We start from the raw sequence: 16795 nt of genomic DNA, 5'->3' as shown, positions 1-16795 counted from the left end.
CCCTGAACCGGACACCTGTCCATCACAGCGCACACTCACACCAGGGACAATTTTCGCAAAAGCCAATTACCTGAAGACAACCCAAGCAAACACATGTAGAACATACAAACCCCAGGTCTGAGGATGAACTCATGGCCCCAGTGCTCTGAGACAGCACCACTGCTTTTTTATGCTACTATATTCCAGTTAAATACCAGTCCTTACTGTTGCTTATTTTAGCCTGGAAGAGATACATTATCATCATTTGATACTGGCAAATATTCTTGTAGCACAAGGAAAGCGGTACAAACATTATATTTCCACTAGGGGGAACAGTAGGTTTTTGGACTAAACTGTCCTGCTTTGGCAACACTGTATATTTATGGTATATAAATTAGTTATTTCTGGATAATCACTTCAGGAACTCACTTTATCCCCTGAACAGTAGTCACTGTAAATATAATTTGTCTTTTATTTCCCAAAACAATTCAATATTTCCCACTGTACTGCATATAGTATTTAGCCTCTAGAATTTAATTTGCTCAATGGTAGTCTTGAAGCATGTAGTTAGTACTGTATAGGTACTATCATTTAACAGCATTCATGAGATACATTCAAACAGAATATTAATTCCATATATTCAATTGACTCTTTCAAAGAGAACAACCCTTTCCCTGTGAAATAAGGCTTTTCTCTGTCACTTCTCAGGTGGCTCTGATCAGCTGCCGTTAAATTGTGGCTGTGGGCATCTGTTTCAATGGAGTTTCAACTCCCTCTTTAAGTGTGATATTAGAAATACATCTTTTTTTGCTCAAAAACTGCTTTTTACATATTAAAGATACGGCTATAAATTAATATGACGTTTTGGCTGTGAAGCCTTCTTAAGGTGTGTGGAGACACACCTGAAGAAGGCTTCACAGCCGAAACGTTGTGTTTTCTCTCTTCTCTTTTCAGCATGGAATAAACCCATTGTTCCTTTACAGACTACGCATGCTGACGCAGCTACCCACCTGCACTACTATAAACGAATATAGCATACAATGGCATCTAATTATAACAACTTATACTTGGGATTTTTTAAAGAATCTTTTGTTTTTAATCCACAGCATAATATTACATTATGAAAGACAGTTTTGTGCAGAAAAAAAGCACCTTTACATTTTCCTTTATTTATTTAAAAACTAAGAGCTTTTTTTTAAGTGGTAAGAATGGTAAATTGTGCCATGTGAAGTTCATTTTTCAGTTTCCACTGTCTACATTCCCGGGCACGGTTTATATGTGGGTTAATATTTACCTATCGCATTAGCAAAGGTTAAAATAACACAATTGAAACAGGATGAGGAAATGTGCACACACTCCTCTGACATACTCATGAGAGAGAGTCTTTCCCCGCTTGACATGCTTTGAGCTTATAAAAGAGAGATCACCCACTGGAGAAGAACACGACTGTGAGTGACATCACTGTGAGGTCATAGGCATTGAGCAGGTCAGAAAATCAAGACTGCAAGGGGAGACTCAATCCTACCCAACATTAGAGACATGCCTGCTTTTGCAAGTGCCAGCTTGATAATGGTTTAAGTTCCTCAGATATTTTTTAACTTCAGCTAGGCGTATGGCCTTTGACTTAAAGATCAGTAAATCATTAAGGAATGCTGGAAGGTTTAATTGACTTAAGATATTCTTACCAGATCGAAACACCAGCACGGCACTGTAACCTTATTCTTTATAAAAATGTGAACATAAACTCTCTCTTTTAAAGTGTACAGGCCTATTACAAAGCCAGTCGAAGTGGACAGCTCCACAGAGTAAACAGTCATATAATCCAATGCTTCAAGTTGATCAATAATGTAGTAACTGTACTGTATATGAAGATGTGGTGATTGTTTTTATTTAACCTTATCCATCTGTTCTGAAAAGCATAGGTTGTCTTGTGTTTTGCAATACGTAGTCTGTGGTGTTATTGATTTAGCTAGTAAAAATATATATATATTATTCATCCATTGTGTGGTTTCTGTGTAAAGTGTTGTCAGCATTACACTATTAATGTATTACAAAACTGCTGTGAAAACAAACTTAATGATTATGTTTAAAAGACACTGGAGATCACTTGCATTTGCAATATTTTGAGAAAAGTGTAGCGTTGAAAGCTAATACACACGTATATTCCCCCAGATATATTCAGTACTTCATTCAAAAAATGTTTTTTTAGATGCATGACTTCCTCATGATACATATCCTTTCTAAATAAATTTTACTTTTGCTATTAAGGTCAGTACTGAATAGTTTAGGAACATGTAAAGGTTTATTCCATGCTGAAAAGAGAAGAAAAGAAACAATATTTCAGCTGTAGAGTCTTCTTCAGGTGTCAGTTCCCGTTTCTTTTCTTCTCTTTTGCAGCCTACGCGTGTTGACGCACTACCTACTTGAGCTACTGCAGAGTTTTCTTACATATTACTTACCACCATTTGCTTTGACTTGGAAAAACTATGCAGTATCTTTTGAAAAGCAGCCCTTTCTTGTTCGTCTATTTCTGCCAGCCACGTGTTACTGGCAGTCCTCAAATGTGTCAACTACTGTGAGGAAGGCCTTCCACACTCCAGGCCTGCTTGTGCACACAGCCCCGCCTCCTCTTCTCGTTTGACTGATCTCTCAGTTCGTGTCCGCGATGCAGGTCCAGTGCGGACCCCCACCCTTCATCACACACCACTTTGAGTGGTCCACCATGATGCCGAAAGGCCTGGCCTCTGGCAGCTGCATCGTCGTCACGTTGTACACCTTGTGCGCCACGGAGCAATTCAACGGCAGAGGTCGATGAAGCTTCCCCCAACTTTTGGCAAAGAAGTCGTCTCCTAAATAGTTAACCAGCAAACCCGAGTAGAGATCTGAAACGGAACAGAGTCACAGGTTCCATGTTAGAATCTGTCCCAGGCACACTTTCTACCCAAGAACAAGTGAATGTGTATTTCTCCCCCCCCTCTCTGAATGCTGTACTGTACTGGCTGCTACCCAGAACGTTCTTTTTTAAATCAACACCACCAATATACAGTAGATCAAGTGTGAAGTGTGACATATTGCTTTTGAAGGGCGGTGTTTAAAACTTACTGGATTGTTCCTTTTCTACATAACATTTTTTTAAATGTATTTAAATAAAATATGACAACCGTTTCCAATAACCTTTAAAGTAACAGCAGAATGAGATCCTTGGATCAATTAATCAATTTCTTTTCAAAACTAGTTGAGTTTAATGGAACAAACTGCACGTGTTATTTAAGTCCTGGTTCCTTTCAAGAAACAGCAGGATGAGATCCCTGAATGAACTACTAAGAAATTAGCTAAATGGGCCAAATGTAACCTCTCCTGTTCTTAGGTATTAAATGGTATCTAAAGAAGCTACACAAGTTATATTTTTATCTTTTCTTATGTTTAAATCAACATACCAAGAAAAAAACATTTGTTTTAGATTGTTGTATGAATAAAAGATTGAAATATTCTATTAATCAATTTGCTCAAGAATTGGGCTTTACAGAATGTTAATAAAGCACCTACAAACTTCCTCAGACACAAATCCTAAACCTAAATTACTACTGAATATAAATGAATGCTTTACTAACATCCCATAAAATCTCTGTTGAAAGAAAGCGATGCTATGAAACCTTAAATCTAAAGTGTAACCGCAGAAACATGTAGGAAAGTTCAGTTGCCAGGTGGCAGATTGAGAAAGTTTCACCAAAACGAAGTCTGCTTTTTTATATAAATACATCTTCAATTGGGAAAGGCTTTGGCTAAAAATAAACTGGATATTGTTCCAACAAAATCTTTGTGAGAAAGTGGGTCTTGCTGGCTAGAAACGGCCAACATACAATAGAGTTAGACTTTGTAAAAATAAAATAAATTCAGATTCTGAGAGGCTCAATAAGTGCTTGTTTAGAGTAAATCAGACATTGTTGTCCGAGTTTCAGCAGTGATACATAATTCACTGAATACCAACACCAACACAACAAGGCTGGGCACTTTGGGATATCCAAGCGATCTCAAACGCGTCCGATAACTGCAACCTCTATGACCAGCTGGGCACCAGTGCTCTTGTAGTGTTGTCAGTGAAAGAAACATCATTGGTACAACTTATGCCAACTCCAACACTTAGCATCACTGTGGGGCTGTTATAGCACATATTTTGAAGGAATAAGTACATTTCGTCATCTATTCCAAGCTGGTACTGGTCTGGAACTGTGATAATTCATTTGTGATTTTAAAATGTAGAGGCATGCAAAAAATTAACTATTGATTCCAAATATCTAAAATGAGAAAAATAGCTGATGTGACATTTTCACTTCTCCAGGAACAAACTGCAATAATGAAGCACAGAGATTGTTTATGGATCATGGCAACTGTGTTGTTCACTACTGTTTCTGTATTTTGAATTGGAGAATAGTTTCTAAAGAAGCGATCAGTTGGGAAAAAAAACATGATCCATAGACTGATTTTACTATCACTACTGATTTTTTTTTTGCAGACTCTAGCTCTGCCTTGGCTTTCTTTTTCTGAACACTGACAGGTTTTGTGCCTTCGCAATGTTGTTTTCCCCCATCTCACACATTGTTTGAGCAGCTTTTGAAAAGAAATGCGAATGAAGGGGGATGTCTGAAGCAAGTTGTAGAACAGAAAAATACGTTTTGTTTAATCTTAAAACCAATATCTGGCATTGGTATGGGTGGTAGTGCCATTTGCATAAGGGAAATTTCAAATCGACTTGCATTTATCAGAAACTTCATGAAAAGGAATTGAGATTCGAGAGGGAAGAAGTGGTGCTCACCGTCGTTAAATCTAGAGTATTTTGCAAAGCTGGTAAAAGTTTCCCCTGCTAAAGATGTCAGGGGCAGCTGCTTAAACCAAGGCTCTTTCCTGGGATAGCATGTTCTCTGAGCCACACACTGAAGGTCTCTGTGGAAGGTTTGGGGGATGTGATAGTCAAAAGAGTATACATGGATATACTGGAGTTGCACAGCTGTAGAGACAAGAATGAAAAATAACCAAGAGTAAGCATGGCATTTTCATACATCCAGGTCAAATGCCCCCTTTCTTTTTCCATTAGTTTGGAGAGTTTCCTTTATTTATTTTCATTTGTTTAACTATCCTCCAAGTTCTAAAATGTTGACATACATTTTCAGCAGCCACAATACACATCATTTAGATTTAATTAGAAAGTCTAAGGCTATTTCGGTATTTATTTTCATCTGTATACACAATGAGGTGTAAGTCTATTAGTGTCTACCTATTCTCAGGGTTATATTAAGCATGCATATGAAATTGAACCACTGCAACAGAAAATAGCAGAATAGACTAGTTTTTGCCCCACAGGTAAATTTAAAATAGGAAAAGAACAGGTGCACCAAACCAGAACAAAAACTGCCAATACTTGAATCTTAAAATCTGGAAAAATTGTACCAAAGGCTTTCAGAAAGTGATAGACAGCTGCAATGTCAATGCCATGGACATACTAAAGCTCAGCAATCAAAGTTGTTCAAGAAAAGCTTCACACAGCTGTATGTACATGTGAACGCCTACCTATATCCTTGAAGGTGCTGTATGTGTAAGTCCTGCAGAAGAAGGTCTGTGCATTTTCATGCCAACTGGAGGGCCAGAATGATATAGAATGATTTTTCACATCTGGAAGCTCCGGGGTGCTGTGAACCAGCCACACTCCTGTCTGTCTGTCTAACATCACAATCCCTGAAAAAGGTCACACAAGATGCATTCAAATCTCAAAATTTGATCGTTTTTGATCCGTCTGGTTTTTCAGTTTCAATGTTTTTAAAGGACAAGTCTGCTCTTTTTGAACAGAGTCCATTATCAAGCCTGCTTCCAGCTGACGAAGTCAATTAATCAATTCAGTTCAAGAATCAAACAAGAACTGTATAATTAATCAAACTAAACAAAAAAACTTCTATTTTGGGCTAGTTTTCAATTCTCTTAATCTGACTTTTGGCTTTTTTGTCCAACCGAATTTAACTGAACATACTTCATGGCCAAAAGTCAGATTAAGAGAATTGAAAACCATAGTCCAAAATAGGACTTTTCTTAATCCTATTAATTATTTTCAGTTCTCTGGAACTGACAATTGGCCATGAAGTATGTAGATTTATTTCTTAATCTCAACAATTTAATTTACTGTATTCGTTTAGAAATGGGCTACTGTAAATTCAATTCAATAGAAACCTAGAGCCCAAAACAAGCATCTTTAGTTTTGTTTTACCCAGCAGATGAATCTTTTATTATTAACATCAGTATTATATTGACTTACAGAGGTGTTTTTAAACTCAGTGATTTTCACCAGGAGAAAAAGCTTTGAAGGCAACAGATTTGTTCTTAGCTTATGAGATGCCTCAGTCAAAGAAATGTAAATTGGAAAAAAAACAAATGAACAAAAACAAGATAGAAATATATACTTTAAAGCTTTATGATTCAAGTTTTAAAACCAGAAAACACAGAAAGCTGGTGTTAGTATTCTTCAGACACAGTATATACTTCGGACGTGCCATCATGTCTTGACCATACACAGTAATCATAAAATAGAGGTTTTCTACTGAATCAATGATTTGGACAAAATCTGCAGAATCACACATGTAAATGTTCTACCCTGAAATACTGTAAATTTTAAAATATTTTATTTTAGATATATATAAAATGAACAATTCACATCCTGCATATGTAGCAAACATTGCACTTGGCTTTAATCATAGCAATAAGCAAGCAAACCCAGCAAGTATTACAGATACAATTAAATTGTTTGTTGTGCTGTCTATGATGTTTTTTTCCCCCCCATTTTCTGTGTCCTTCTGTCTTGTACATTATAAAATGTTACTTACCTTTGCTGTGTCCAAAAGATGAAGGAGCAGGTTTAAATGACTTGGGAGGTTGATCATTGTATAGAAGATACCCAAAGTCCACAGTCTTTTAGGAAGGAATATAAAAAATATCAATACAAAGTCTGTATTTGTATTGCACAAAAGGCTTTTGAATTATAAGAGAAACCTGTGAAAATAAACAGATCGAAAAGACAATGTATATCCTGACCTCACTTTCTGGGAGATGACACAGATTATAAATAAAGGTTTCTTACCTTTTTATGAATGTAGGACAAAAAAGGCTGCAAAGTCTGCCCCACTGCACTCTTGGAGTCATTCACCAATTTCTTCCCATATACCCAGCCATTGGTATGGTCATCCATGTAGAGGTATCGCAGACCTCTTCCTTCATCGTGGTCTGGCAGCTTATACAGAATAAACCTGTATGATTCCAAAAACACATAAAAGAGTATTACATACTGTATACTGCTCTAGAACTGTGACACTGTACAATGTGTCCTGGGTGTTGGACAGACAGTGTTAACTGTTGTGATCACTAGAAAATAAAAAGGGCACTTAAACAATACTAGTGTCTGTTGCCAGTCTGTGGGTGCACTGGTGCTTCTGGGAGATGAACAGAACCTGTGGCAAGAGAAGAAGGGTCAAGCAGCCTTGATCATTTCTAGGTGATGTAGTGGCCTACAAAGCGAAAATAGCTCTTGTTTTTAGGGGTCGCCCATGTTTGACATGAGCATTGTGGAAAAACTGGAATAATCTTATGCGATTAGAGCTCATTTTCTGCATTTTAAACCAGCAGAGCTCTGTAGAACTGAACTGCAGCAGTTGACAAAGAGTCAACAGTTGACTAAAAGAAGCGAGGCAAGGCAAGCATCTCACAAACATTACTCAACTCAAGAATACATTCTGGTGAATCGTTTCAAAACGAACTATTGAAAGGAAAAAAACACTTTAAAATCCAATAGTAATTTCTTTATGACAAAAAAAAATCATAGACACTGTACCCTGGATTTACAGATGCAGCCATTCAAAGTGCGCGGCACAGGCACGTACCGGGGGTAATTGGCTACGTCATCGCGCATCATGACGCCGAGGACGCAGAATACCGCGGTACGTGATTGGTTGACCGACAGGGGCACTTGTGGTGTGTTGGTCGGTCGTAGAAAGATTTAAATGTCTTTACTGTGCCCGTTTAAGTATTGAATATTTATATGGAATTTTACCACTGAAGGGAAATCTTAGTAGCTGAGCATAAAAAGAATAGGAGCATACTGTAACGCGTGTGAAGGCCATAAACGATATTAATTTTGGAACATAAACATACAGTACATGGCTGGTCTCGGTACTTTAAAGAAAAAATACACACCAGTATTCCATTTCTCCCTAAACATTTTAAGCATCGAAGTCTTTAACTAACGTGATACCGGAGTCAACAAGCATACTTTTAGAATTTGATTAAAAGGGAATATAATATGGAATCGCATATCTAAAGAAATTAATAACGATATAATTATATTCATGTACCGCAACACAAGAATAGTACACGCTGTACGATGTCTGTTGATAATGTTTCTGTAGGGCTTTTTCAACAGTCCTCATGTGACCTTGCCAGTGGCGCTGTGGGTTAGGTTCCTAACTCACACATCACACGTTGGGTGTTTGAATCCAGCTGGAGCCATGACTTCTTTTTTTAACAAACATTTCTTTGAAAAAATAAAATAGAGTTAGTGTTAGGGTTACTGTCAAACTAAATCAACAATTGATTTAAGGACGATCTGTCAAAGTGCAATGAAATACAATATTGTTGTTGTTGTTATTGTTGTTTTTATCCTGTAAAGCGTTTTGAGAAGCCACCTTTAAAGGCGCTATATAAAAGCGCTGATTCTTATGGAATGTGTTTTCTTTCTTCTTTTTTTCAGCATGGAATAAACCTATTACTTGATTCTTACGGATTCCCGGTTCCACCGGGGATTAAAAAAAAAAAACCATGGAATCTTGTACAGTATCTAAGGAAATAGCAGAATAACCTTATTCATGCACAAACAGTGGCATGTTACATTATTAATTTGGGTGTCTCCTCTTGTCAGAAAGCTATAAATTGCATTTTGAGTGCGGTTTTTGACTTTTTTTAAATTAGAACCCATAAATAAAGCTGATACTGTTTAGACTTTTAATTATTTAAAACTGTATTACAGCAGCACAATGCACAATGCAACGTAAATCGCTCTTTGTCTTCTGCGTAATAATGTTCACCTCTCTGTCCAGCAAATTAACAATAGTAATAATAATGAACTTTATTGTATATGGCGCCTTTAAAGGTGGCTCCTCAAAGCGCTTTACAGGATAAAAACAATAACAACAATACTGTTAGGCTGGGCAAACGATTTTTATTTTTTTTAAAAAAGAAATACAAAATGAGATATAATGATGTGTTCCGGCTTATTATGTAAACTGTATGTTGCTGTTATTGGTATTTTAAAGAAAAAATACTGTAAAATCCTGGGTTAGGTACAATGTTTCAGGCATTCATGTGAAGGACAACAGAGCTTTCACTGGCCGATTATCAAACTTTATTGATAAATCCAAAACAAAAACGATCTGACCAAACCAGAAAAAGAAAAAAAGAATAACGGACACAGCGCGAGCCTGCATTCTCTCCTCAGCTGTCCACACCACACTTTTCCCTGGGTCAGAGATTAAATAAGACTTCACTCGCACCAAACAAATTACCACACACTGAACACTGAACATGTTAACCCAAATATGTCTCACAATACTTTTATGGTACATTACTTTGCTAAAATGTATTTAAAAATAAAAACAATTACAAACGCCAGCAGAGAGAGAGACACACACACAGTTCTTCATTGTCAAAAAGTAATTATTTTTTACTTTGTCAGCACCCAGACAAACGCAAACGCGTTATTAATGAAATGCTTTTATTCATTCTTAATCGAACTCACAAGTTGTCATCTGCTGTTGAAGCTCTGTGACACTAGACTCACACATGGCTAGACTTGACTATTTAACCATGAGATTATGTTTATGTTTATTAATCTTCCTTGTTATGCACTGAGAATGATAAGCACCCCAAACACGGGGGCGGCGTAGCGGTCGGCTCTGGCTTTCCCATCTATACCGATGCACTGCAAGTACAACCCCCCCTCCTTCTCTTGAGTGATGGGCAACAGTTGGATATCTGGGAGAATTGTTCGTTCCACTGGCGTCTGTGAATTCCGCTGTGTAAACGGTGCTTCCTGAGGGGAGACAGACGGCGGGGACAGCGTCAGCCAGGTCCTGGGCGGTGGTGAGCAGAGAAGCCAGATGGAGTGTCCTGAGGCGGTGTGTGCTCTGGGGGGGGCAGAGCTTCCGCCAGGCATTGCAACCTGCGCAGTGGGGGGAGCCACTCACCGGGAGACAGCTGCTCAAGCGTTTGACTGCCGGTACACACTGTCTCCGGCTTCTGCATCTTCACGAGTGTCTCTAACCTCCCAATCCTCCCCTGTAATGCGTCGTACTGCTCCCGCTGCTGCCGAAAAGTCTCCATACAGGTGCTGCCTCTACAGGCTGGCACCCTTGAAAGCTGCACGTATGCGACTTCAATTAACACCAGTATTAAATGTATTACACTGTATTAATCAAGCCTTGTTTCCTTGATAATAGTTGATCTGTTCTTGCATATTGACATAGAACTTGAACCTTATTGCATGTACATGTACTGGTACAATGGAATCCTTACTTACAGAAAGTTAGGATAGTTATGATCGGGTGTGAATGAGGAATGTTGAATGGTATTGAATAGTTTGACTTTTGTGAAGGCAAATCCATGAGAATATTTTGTGCTCTAATCCTGCAATTAACATGATAAATCAAGTTAAAATAAGTTCCCAGATGCTTCCCTAGTTAATCTACTGTTCTTATCATAGTTTACTACAGTAAGCAACACTAGATCATAACCCTGTCGTGTGGTTTGGTAAGCCTTCAAACTAATTTTCTTGAAACACATAATTACAATACACTGTATAATAGCAGAATAACAATAACATCTTTTAACTGGATTTGATTGCTTTCAGAGTTCTTTTATAAGGATTGTGCCTTTGTTTCTAAGGTTAACACTGTCCTTTCATTACAGAAGTATCATGAGGTCCAAGCAAATAAACACACATGCACATATAAGTGACAAGTAATAGGTTTATTCCATGATGAAAAGAGAAAAGAGAAAACACAACGTTTCAGCTGTGAAGCCTTCTTCAGGTGTGCAGGTGTGCCTTCTTCTTTAGCACACCTGAAGAAGGCTTCACAGCCGAAACGTGTTTCTCTCTTCTCTTTTCAGCATGGAATAAACCTATTACTTGCTCCTTTGAAGACTACACATGCTGACGCAGCTATCCACCTGAACTACTTGCACATATACAGTAAGTGTTTGCAAGTCTGTATCTATATATTCCTGGTAATATGCTTCTATTTATGTAGTAAGAAAGCAATCAGAAGAACTTTTTATAAAGTATTCTTGGTAAAACTCATCAAATCATCTCACTTTTAAATAACTTAAAAAAGTTGCCTGATCACTTTCTTCTTGCTACTCTTTTGATAAAGAGGTATTGTTGTTTTTTTTAGGATAATGAAATCATTGTGAGAAAGATGTTTTAAAGAATTCTACAGGATATTTTAGCAAGTTAGCGAGATAACACTAGTAAGGACCCTGATAATTAGATACTAGTTATTTTTGTTTGGAAGTGTATCTTAGCATTTCAGAGAACAGCACAGCATGGCATAGAAAGTGATGCATTTGTATCACTATATTACGAATATTCTTTCAAATCATAATCAATTTTTCTATATTAAACTATAAGAAAAATTCTATAATAAAATCAGTATAAAATTAACACGGATTTATTGTTCATTAGATTTAATGTCTGCTAAAGACTTATAATTATTAATTATAAAAGACCATGTTATGGCAATTAGAATTTCGAAAGTAGTGGAGTATAAGTGGCTCAGCACTGGGAATACACGTTCTTTGATGGGCTGGAAAAGTCCTGTACATCACTGTGTAGGGTCAATAGGTGTATGACTGTGTAAGAGAGGTTGGACAAACCTGGGGTCAAAGGTCATGGGCGTGAGCAGAAATGTACAGATAAAATGGCCAATTCTAATTTGGGTGGGTATAAAATTATTATTATTATAATTATTATTATTACTACTACTACTACTACTACTACTACTTACCAGGCAGCACAGTAGTACAGTGGTTAGCATTGCTACCTTACAGCACTGGGGCCCTGGGCTTGATTTTGGACTCAGGATGCCATCTGTGAAGAAACTGTCTTTTCTCCCAGGGTTTCCTCTGGGTGCTCCGGTTTCCTCCCCCAGTCCAAAAATATACTGGTTGGCTCATTGGCTTCTGAGAAAAGATTAGCTCTAGTGTGCGCTTCAGTGTCTGTATCTGCCCTGCGATTAAGTGGCTTCTTGTCCAGGGTGTCACCTTCCTTGTGCCCATTGCTTCCAGGGATACAAACATCAGTATCATCTTTATCATTGCCACTACTAAATTAAACACAATGTACCTCACAACTGGCAGCCCACTAAAGCTCAGCAGCTGTGAGCCTGGTCAGTATCTGGATGGGAGACCTCCTGGGAAAGCTAAGGTTGCTGCTGGAAGAGGTGTAAGTGGGGCCAGCAGGGGGTGCTCACTCTGCAGTCTATGTGAGTCCTAATGCCCCAGTATAGTGACGGGGACACTATACTTTAAAAAGGCACTGTCCTTCGGATGAGACATAAAACCGAGGTCCTGACTCTCTGTGGTCATTGAAAATCCCAGGGCGTTTCTCGAAAAGAGTATAGGTGTTACCCCAGCATCCTGGCCAAATTTCCCATTGGCCCTTACCAGTCATGGCCTCCTAAGAATCCCCATCTTTGAATTGGCTTCATTACTCCACTCTCCTCCCCACTAAATAGCTGGTGTGGGGTGAGTGTTCTGTGTACACTTTGGCTTCACATTGGTGCTGGTGGTGGACGAGAGTCCCCAATACCTGGAAAGAGCTTTGAGTGGAGTGTCCAGAAAAGCACTATAAAAGTGTAAGGAATTATTATTATTATTGACCTTTTCAAAGTACTGTGTTAACAGTAATAACTTGCAATCCATCATCTACTGACTCTTCATAAATCGATAACTGCTGTTCATTGTAAGTATGAATGAATAGAATGTGATCTGTTATCTCGGTGTGTTGTAATATCTCTTTGTGTGTCCACACAGGAGTCCTACACTTTGACCAGACTCAGGGTTTCTGGCTCAGTCACAGTGTCCCCCACTTCCCTCCATTCCCAGAAAGGGGGTACAGCTGGCCGTCCTCGGGGAAACTGAACGGCCGGACCGCGCTCTGTATCACTTACAAGTCTACACAATTCCCTCAGATAGGTGCGCAACATAGGGAAGCTAGCATTATGCTAATAGCAAAATACCATTTTATTTTTATTTGTATTGCTCAGTTCAAATTGAAAGAGACGACAATGCGAGGCCATTTACCAGATTCAATATTTGTTGGGCCGGATTTTTGTTTTTGTTTTTTAACCGTGAGCCGAGCCATAGAATGGAATGTGTGGGGTAAATTGAATGTGTAGTCCTTGCTTCATAGGACTGCAGACTTGTGCTGTAGCCCAGCACTACAATGGAATTATTGAGTGTGGCGGGTCTTCAGATATAGCAGGCAGTGTTAAGAAGCTGGGGAAATCCAAATTAACTGCTTCTGCATCAGAAAACTTAATGTCTCTCTTCTCAATTTCCCCTTCTAGCTTCTTTGTCTCCTTATTCCACAGAAGATGGTTTGTAGTGTTACCTTCCTCAGTTTTGTATTTATTGATTTTAATCATACAAAAATGAACAGTTTATTTTTCCTCACAGTTCAGTGACATGAAGGTATGAAAAAATAAAACCGAAGCCCTCCAGCACCTCTGTGGGCTGTGGGTGTTCCGGCCCGGGTATAATGGTTACTGTTGTAACAACATAAGGTGTTTGCATTGCAAGTGAGAGGATGCGATTTAGCCAACAATAAAGTTGTTTTCCTTTCTTTTTCCTCAGCCGAGCAGCTGTTGTATTATAACCCCCGCGTGTACAACTGCTCCTTGCCTGAAGTCTTTCGCCACGAACTGCCCAGAATGAGCTGCATTTGCGAGGGCTCTGTAAAGCCCTGGGTGCAGGGAAGGAGGATGGGGAAACTGCTGTCAGCTCGGGGAGAAACCTTCCTCAGCCTTGCCAAGTCTCGCTTCTTTGTGGATGGTGAGAGTGGTTTTCTTTTAAAACCACGCAGACTGTACAAAAAGATCTGTGATGAAACACCAACTACAATCTGACATATCAGCTGTCCTTATCAAAGGTTCTGTACCAGGATATGCATTTGGAATCTTTTTCCTGGAATTGAGCATTTGTTTGGTCACGTAGGTTTCCCATTGATTCTGGAGCTGGTTAAAGTTCAGAAACCTTCCTGGACAGCACTGATTTTCATTCTGCACTGAGGAGAAGAGTCGGATAAAAACAGTCGACTCCGACTCTCGAAACGTCCAGAAATACATTCACATTTAAAGATGTTGAAATACTCCATGATAGTTATGCTTACGTTCCAGTGATTTGCAATTCACCAGTGTGGACAAGTGGCCCCTTTGAACTTACTCAGATTTAATGTGTTGTCTTAGCGATGTATTACAGTCTTCTGTCCTTGCAGTCGTCTGTTGCCAGGCCACTGCCAAATGCATATTCATTTTTAGCACGTATTCTCTTCTTTATGGAAGTGTGGAGGCAACCCAAGTAAATGCACTTTTAAGTCCTAAAAACAAGCTAGCTAAATTCCCTTTGAATTCCTGTGCTCTCACATTAAAAGTGTGGCTTGGCTGTCTTGAGAAGCATGACAGAGACTTCCATCACCTTTCACAGGCCACAAAATTGCCCAGATTTTGCTCCTATTAAAAACATAGCTCAGTCCTGCACACCTTACTGTCATCACAACCTCTGCTGCAATTGTTATTGTAAAGATTGCAAATCCTGTAAAGCAATGCGACTGCAAGATGCTACAGATATTTCAGAACCAGTGAGATACTGTACATGCAACTTCCTGGTCATAGTTTTTACTCTTTACAGCATGATGACGGGCTTTGCTTATATTTTGGCCAGTGGTTGCATGTACAGGTTTGCAAAAGGCCGCACATTGTTAAGAGCCAAACATGAAAATGACAAAAGAAGAACGAGACAAATTACATTTCTTCATCCCAGACAAACATTAAAAATAAAATGCAGACAGCGAAAAGGGAAAACAATTTGGTCTTGACTTTATTCAAAGCTATCCATTACATGGTACAATGAGTTTATATAATGGTATATTAGCCACCAATATAATACATAAACTGAAACAAACTTTTCAGATTTGGCAAAAAACAATCTTAGTTTGATCATTTTTAACTAAGCTTAGTTAAATATCAATTTCAGATTAGATGCAATAATAATATCAGAATGGAAAAATATTTAAACCATACAGTATATGTGTCTGTTTTCATAATCTTGCAATAACATAAAACATCATATTCCATAGTATATCACCAGAAATAAACTGCAAAGTGTGTAATATTGCTAGAAGCAGAATACATCCCAAGAAAACAAGACCTAGGTCCAAAATAATCATTTAACAGAGTTCGCATAGTTTTGAGATGAAAAATCCACTCCACCTACAGTGAATCATCCATCAGTCTTCTAACCACTTTATCCACTATAAAGTCACTGGGGAGCCAGAGCCTATCCCAGCAAGCAAAGGGGAAAAGGCAGGATATACACTGGACAGGATGCCAGGACATCACAGTGCACACAGAGACAAAAACACACAGCACTTACCCAAGAGTCCATTTTCCCAAAAGCCAATTAACCCAACTAGTCTGTTGTTTTTGGACTGTGGGACCAAAAACTGGAGCACCCAGAGGAAACCCCTGCAAACACGGGGAGAACATACAAACTGCACATTGTAGTTCACATCTGTAGGGCAGAAACACATGTTGCGCTTCTAAAACTGTCTTGCTACAAGGGCTTTCCAATCACTACCAGTAGCTCTTTTATGTTGTTCTGTTGTGATTGTTATTAAAACATAAAAAGTTCTGAAAGAACTCAATTGGAAAACAAAGCACTGAAAACCGTTTAGTAAGGGGAAATGTTTCATTATACAATGTGAAAATGGCAGTAAAATTAAATTCCAGACCGGTAAGAGCTTTTTTTTTTACTTTTCACAGAGTGTTTCCTTTCTCTTTAAACCAAGAAAGAGCCCTGTCTGGAGAGCCATTGTAGATGCTGTTAAATGCCTTATATTTCTACTTTGTTGACATACTTGAGGGTTGTCTTTTACAGACATCTACACTGGCTGGGCTGCTCAAGTTTTAAAGACTACTCTGTTGACGGAAACCTGGCAAACGAAAAGAGCATGAACTGCCTTCGAACTGCTCCCTTCCTGAACAGGTTTGAAATATCAAAAGAATTAAACTGCCGGGACCTGTGGAGTTCTGCTCTCACTTTGATCATGCCAAGTGGTGTGTATCCCAGGAGGATGGAGACCAGTGGATCTGCATTGGAGATCTAAACAGAGAGGACTGCCAGCAGTGGAAAAGTGGAGGACTTATTTGCTCACAAAACCCTGTTATCTACCACGCTTTCAGGGGGGCTGTGTCCTGGTTTGTTAGGTGCAGAGACATGTTTAAGCTGTAAGAGGGGGAATGTTTGACCCTGTTGTTGCAATTCAGTTACGCTGACTCTTTCTGTATCTATCTGTTGCAGATGCAGAGCAGTGTTAATTGCGCTCAGGTTTAGCAAATGCCGCTTGATATTTTGAAGCTAATGTTTGCTGAAAAGCAAGAAAAAAAGTTGCTCAAATGCAAATGTGCTTCTTTCCAGAACAACTAAAATGTATAGGTTTAAACATGGGTTG

At 38.7% G+C, this 16795-nt stretch overlaps 2 pseudogenes; one reads left to right on the top strand and one right to left on the bottom strand.

Annotated features, from left to right (window-relative positions):
- Window positions 1-2523: 2523 nt before the first annotated feature.
- On the bottom strand, window positions 2524-7927 carry LOC148811453 (deoxyribonuclease-2-alpha-like; annotated as a pseudogene).
- Window positions 7928-11984: 4057 nt separating this feature from the next.
- Window positions 11985-16575, top strand: LOC148811452 (deoxyribonuclease-2-beta-like; annotated as a pseudogene).
- The last annotated feature ends 220 nt before the right edge of the window (window positions 16576-16795 follow it).

Source organism: Atractosteus spatula (genome assembly GCF_055471065.1).
Source record: "Atractosteus spatula isolate fAtrSpa1 chromosome 11 unlocalized genomic scaffold, fAtrSpa1.hap1 SUPER_11_unloc_1, whole genome shotgun sequence".
NCBI classification, from domain to species: Eukaryota; Metazoa; Chordata; class Actinopteri; order Semionotiformes; family Lepisosteidae; genus Atractosteus; species Atractosteus spatula.
Note: the sequence above shows the minus strand (reverse complement) of the source record. Positions and strands in the feature narration are given on the sequence as shown.